Source organism: Mustela erminea, chromosome 2 (genome assembly GCF_009829155.1).
Source record: "Mustela erminea isolate mMusErm1 chromosome 2, mMusErm1.Pri, whole genome shotgun sequence".
Taxonomy (NCBI): domain Eukaryota; kingdom Metazoa; phylum Chordata; class Mammalia; order Carnivora; family Mustelidae; genus Mustela; species Mustela erminea.
The window spans coordinates 90,315,018-90,320,649 of NC_045615.1; the positions used below are offsets into that span (position 1 = coordinate 90,315,018).

The window sequence follows — 5,632 nt, forward strand, 5'->3', positions numbered from 1 at the left end:
ATGTTTAAAAGGAATTATAAAATGTCTGGGAGTAGTAAGTGTTCCTTCTTTAAAATTTATTTTCATTGTTGATAGCAGCAATGTCCACAATAGCCAAACTATGGAAAGAACCTAGATGTCCATCAACAGATGAATGGATAAAGAAGATGTGGTATATATACACAATGGAATACTATGCAGCCATCAAAAGAAATGAAATCTTGCCATTTGCGACAACATGGATGGAACTAGAGCGTATCATGCTTAGCGAAATAAGTCAAGCAGAGAAAGACAACTATCATATGATCTCCCTGATATGAGGAAGTGGTGATGCAACATGGGGGCTTAGTGGGTAGGAGATGAATCAATGAAACAAGATGGGATTGGGAGGGAGACAAACTATAAGTGACTCTTAATCTCACAAAACAAACTGAGGGTTGCTGGGGCGAGGGGGGTTGGGAGAAGGGGGGTGGGGTTATAGACATTGGGGAGGGTATGTGCTTTGGTGAGTGCTGTGAAGTGTGTAAACCTGGCGATTCACAGACCTGTACCCCTGGGGATAAAAATATATGTTTATAAAAAATAAAAAATTAAAAAAAATTATTTTCATAAAAATATAATTAAATGTAAGCACATTTGATCTCCTATAGAATGTAGACATCAATAATGATAATAATATAAGCTGCAGGTCTCAGTAGCTGGATAAATTATAGCAATAGAATGTTTTCTTTTTCCATAATAAAGACATTTTATATTAGTATATATAAGGGATAAAACCAGAACTTCTCAAAGTACAGACAACTATGTAATGTTAAAAAAGAAAAACAAGTTGGAGTGCCTGGGTGGCTCAGTGGGTTAAGGCCTCTGCCTTTGGCTCAGGTCGTGGTCCCAGGATGCTGGGATCAAGCCCCGCTTTGGGCTCTCTGCTCGGCGGGGAGCCTGCTTCCTCCTCTCTCTCTCTGCCTCCCTCTCTGCCTACTTGTGATCTCTGTCAAATAAATAAATGAAATCTTAAAAAAAAGAAACAATATTCCCATCACTTGAAAAAATTTTGTCTTTTCCATTAACGGAAAAAATTTATGGTTGAAACATATAATGCTACATTTTCCTGTGGTGTACAATAGTACTGTTATAGTGTTAACTATTTATTAACAAAAATTAAAGTAATTATTAAGTAGTAATTCTAGAATGTGATTGCAAATAATGACATGCCCCAAGGTAAAGGCTGGTAGACATATGGAAATGTAACTCCTTCCCAAATTAGCCTCTTTAGCTTATATTCATATTTTCGCATTTTGCTTTGTATTTACATTCTTCTAAATCTAGACTGTTACCTATAATGTCAAACCTAAGATGATGACAGCAGAAGCTTGAAAACTACATATTAAAATAAAGCCACAGCAAGACACCAAGTAAGAGCACAATGGAGAAACTAAAGGACAGCAATGACAATCCCTCCGTTCGTATCCTTCCCCAAAATTCTGTGAATCTCTCCTTCTTTGATTCATTGCACCTTAAATTCATTTATCTGAAACTTGAATAAAGGAAAATATTTATCTCTGATAAATGAGGAAAAAATTAGGAGCTATCCAAGTGTGTCTAATATTCTTACTTATTTATATTCTGATTGTTTATAGTATTATTTTTAATCCCAACACTTCATTCTAATATTTATAACAATTTATTGATTTTCAATTGATTTACTGGCTGCATAAGACTCACAGTGCTATATGTGAAAGCATCCAAGAAATGTACTGCTGAACTGGCCCCAGGGTTGGCTTAAGTGAAATCTGGCTAAAAGTCAGTATTTTAATGAATTAGTTTTCAGTTCCCTTTACATTTAATTTTCAGAGGAAGTTGTAAAGTTAGAGAGCTCTAGATGCCAAATATTTTCTACTTAATCTGGGAGAAAATAATTCTATGAATTTGGGATTCCATAATTAAAAAGAAATCAGCCTGAAACCGGTAGTATTTATAACAAGGCTTCAGGATATGAGGTTAATATACACAAGTCAATTGCTTTTTCATATACCAGCAATGAACGAGTAGAATCTGAAAGTAAAAACACAATATCATTTATATTAGTACCACCAAAAATGAAACACTTGTTTTTAAATCTAACAAAATAAGTATAAGATCTGCATTAACTACAAAATTTTGTTAAAATAAATCATAAGTAAGTAAATGCAGAGATAACCCATGTTCATACATAGGAAGACCAAATACTGTTAAACTGTGAGTTCTTCTAAACTTGATCTTGATCAATGCAATCCTAATCAAAATCTTGGCAAGTTATTTTGTGGGTATTGACAAATTGACTTTAAAATGTATATGGTGGGCGCCTGGGTGGCTCAGTGGGTTAAGCCGCTGCCTTCGGCTCAGGTCATGATCTCAGGGTCCTGGAATCGAGTCCCGCATCGGGCTCCCTGCTCAGCAGAGAGCCTGCTTCCCTCTCTCTCTCTCTGCCTGCCTCTCTGCCTACTTGTGATCTCTCTCTGTCAAATAAATAAATAAAATCTTAAAAAAATAAAAATAAAAAAATAAAATGTATATGGAGAGGCAAAAGACCCAGGACTAAAAAAGCTAACACAATACTGAAGGAGAAGATAAAGCTGAGGAATGACACTACCAGACTTCAAGACTTATTATAAGCTATACTAATCAAGACAGTGTGTTATAGATAAAAGAATACACAGATTGGGGCGCCTGGGTGGCTCAGTGGGTTAAGCCGCTGCCTTCGGCTCAGGTCATGATCCCAGAGTCCTGGGATTGAGTCCCGCATCGGGCTCTCTGCTCAGCAGGGAGCCTGCTTCCCTCTCTCTCTCTCTCTGCCTGCCTCTCTGTCTACTTGTAATCTCTGTCTGTAAAATAAACAAAAAAAAAAAAATTAAAAAAAAAAAAAAAGAATACACAGATCAATAGAACAGAGCAGAGGGCCCAGAAGCACATTTTCATTAATATAGTCAACAGATTTTTTACAAAGAAGCGAAAAGATCATCTTTTCTAATGTGGTGCTGCACCAACTGGGCATTCACAGAGAAAAAAAAAAAAATCTAGACACTGAGTTTATATTCTTCACAAATGTTAACTCAAAATGGGCCACAGACTTAAATGTAAAATACAAAACTACAGAACTCCTAGAAGGTAACAGGAGAACACCTAGATGACCTTGGGTATGGCAATGACTTTTAGATATAATGCCAACAGTGTGTTCTATTAAAAAAAAATTGATAAACTTGACTTCCTTAAAATGAAATTGAATAATGTCTGCTGTGAAAGCTACTGTTAACAGCATGAGAAAGCAAAACACACAGTGGGAGAAAATATTTCCAAAAGACACACCTGATAAAGAGCTATAATTTGAAATTTACAAAGAACTTTTAAAACTCAGCAGGAAAAAAATTAAAATAAAATAAATAAAAGATTGCTGCTATAAACATTCGGGTGCATGTGCCCCTTTGGATCACTACGTTTGTATCCTTAGGGTAAATACCCAATAGTGCAATTGCTGGGTCATAGGGCAGTTCTATTTTCAACATTTTAAGGAACCTCCATGCTGTTTTCCAGAGTGTCCACAATAGCCAAACTATGGAAAGAACCTAGATGTCCATCAACAGATGAATGGATCAAGAAGATGTGGTATATATACACAATGGAATACTATGCAGCCATCAAAAGAAATGAAATCTTGCCATTTGCGACAACATGGATGGAACTAGAGCGTATCATGCTTAGCGAAATAAGTCAAGCAGAGAAAGACAACTATCATATGATCTCCCTGATATGAGGAAGTGGTGATGCAACATGGTGGCTTAAGTGGGTAGGAGAAGAATAAATGAAACAAGATGGGATTGGGAGGGAGACAAACCATAAGTGACTTTTAATCTCACAAAACAAACTGAGGGTTGCTGGGGGGAGGGGGTTTGGGAGAAGGGGGTGGGATTATGGACATTGGGGAGGGTATGTGCTTTGGTGAGTGCTGTGAAGTGTGTAAACCTGGTGATTCACAGACCTGTACCCCTGGGGATAGAGTATTATGCCTCCATCAGAAAGTATGAATACCCAACTTTTGTAGCAACATGGACGGGACTGGAAGAGATTATGCTGAGTGAAATAAGTCAAGCAGAGAGAGTCAATTATCATATGGTTTCACTTATTTGTGGAGCATAACAAATAGCATGGAGGACATGGGGACTTAGAGTGGAGAAGGGAGTTGGGGGAAATTGGAAGGGGAGGTGAACCATGAGAGACTATGGACTCTGAAAAACAATCTGAGGGTTTTGAAGGGACGGGGGGTGGGAGGTTGGGGTACCAGGTGGTGGGTATTATAGAGGGCGCGGATTGCATGGAGCACGGGGTGTGGTGCAAAAATAATGAATACTGTTATGCTGGAAATAAAAAAAAAAAAAAGAGTCAAACATAAAGGAAAATAAATAAATAAATAAATAAATAAAAGAAAAGAAAAAACTGAAAATGGCTGAAGACCTGAACAGACACTTTATCAAAAAAGAAATATAGATGGCAAATAAGCATATCAAAAGATGTTTCAACTCACATGTCATCAGATATATGCAAACTGAAGCCACAATATCATATTATTACACACCTATTAGAATGGCCATAATTTGGAACACTGATCATACTAAATGCTGGAGAGGATGTGGGACTACAGAAATTCTCATACACTGCTGGTAAAAATGCAAAATGGATGACATGGCTATTGTGGAAGATAGTTTGGCATTTTTTTACAAAACTAACATACCTTTACCATATGATCCAGGAATTGCATTTCTTGGTGGTTACATAAATGAGTTCAAAATTGACGTCCACAAAAAAAAAAAAAAAAAAAAAACAGCTAATGGATATTTATTTTTAGCAGCTTTACTCATAAGTGCCAAAACTTGAAAGCAACGGAGATCTTTAATGGTGAACGGATCGATAAAGTGTAGTATATATAGATGCTGAACTATTATTCAGCACTAAAAAAACAAAACAAACAAAACAAAACAAAAAACAAAAAACAAAAACCCACAAAAAACAAAACAAAACAAAATAAAACAAAACCTATCAAACCAGGAAAAGACATGAAGGAAACTTAAATCCACATTACCAAATAAAAGAAGTCAATCTGAAGCTTTGCGCAGTGGCAGTATCGTAGCCAATGAGGTTTATCCGAGGCGCGATTATTGCTAATTGAAAAGAAGTCAATCTGAAATTACCATATTCTCTTGATTCCAACTCTATGACATACCAGTTAAGGGAAAACTATGGGAGCCCTAAGAAGGTCATGGTTTCCAGGACTGGGAATAGAGGAGGAATAGGATGGGGGGATAGAGGATTTTAATGTCAGTGAAAATACTAGGCATCATAATATAATGGTGGAAATATTTCATTTTATTTTTTGTCCAAATTCATAGAATGTATAACCTAGAGAATGAGCCTAATGAAAATTGTGGATTTCAGGTGATTATGTTGAGTCAACATACATTTATCAATTGTAACAAATTGGGAGATGTTGATTGTGTGGGAGGTTATACATGTGTTGAGACAGGAGATACATTGGAAATCTCTATACCTTCTACTTAAGTTTGCTGTGAATGTAAAACTGTTCTTATAAATAGTCTTTAAAAAAAAAAAGGGAAATAGGTAGTCA

At 36.3% G+C, this 5,632-nt stretch overlaps 1 pseudogene; it reads left to right on the top strand.

Annotated features, from left to right (window-relative positions):
- Window positions 1-5,111: 5,111 nt before the first annotated feature.
- On the top strand, window positions 5,112-5,265 carry LOC116585340 (annotated as a pseudogene).
- The last annotated feature ends 367 nt before the right edge of the window (window positions 5,266-5,632 follow it).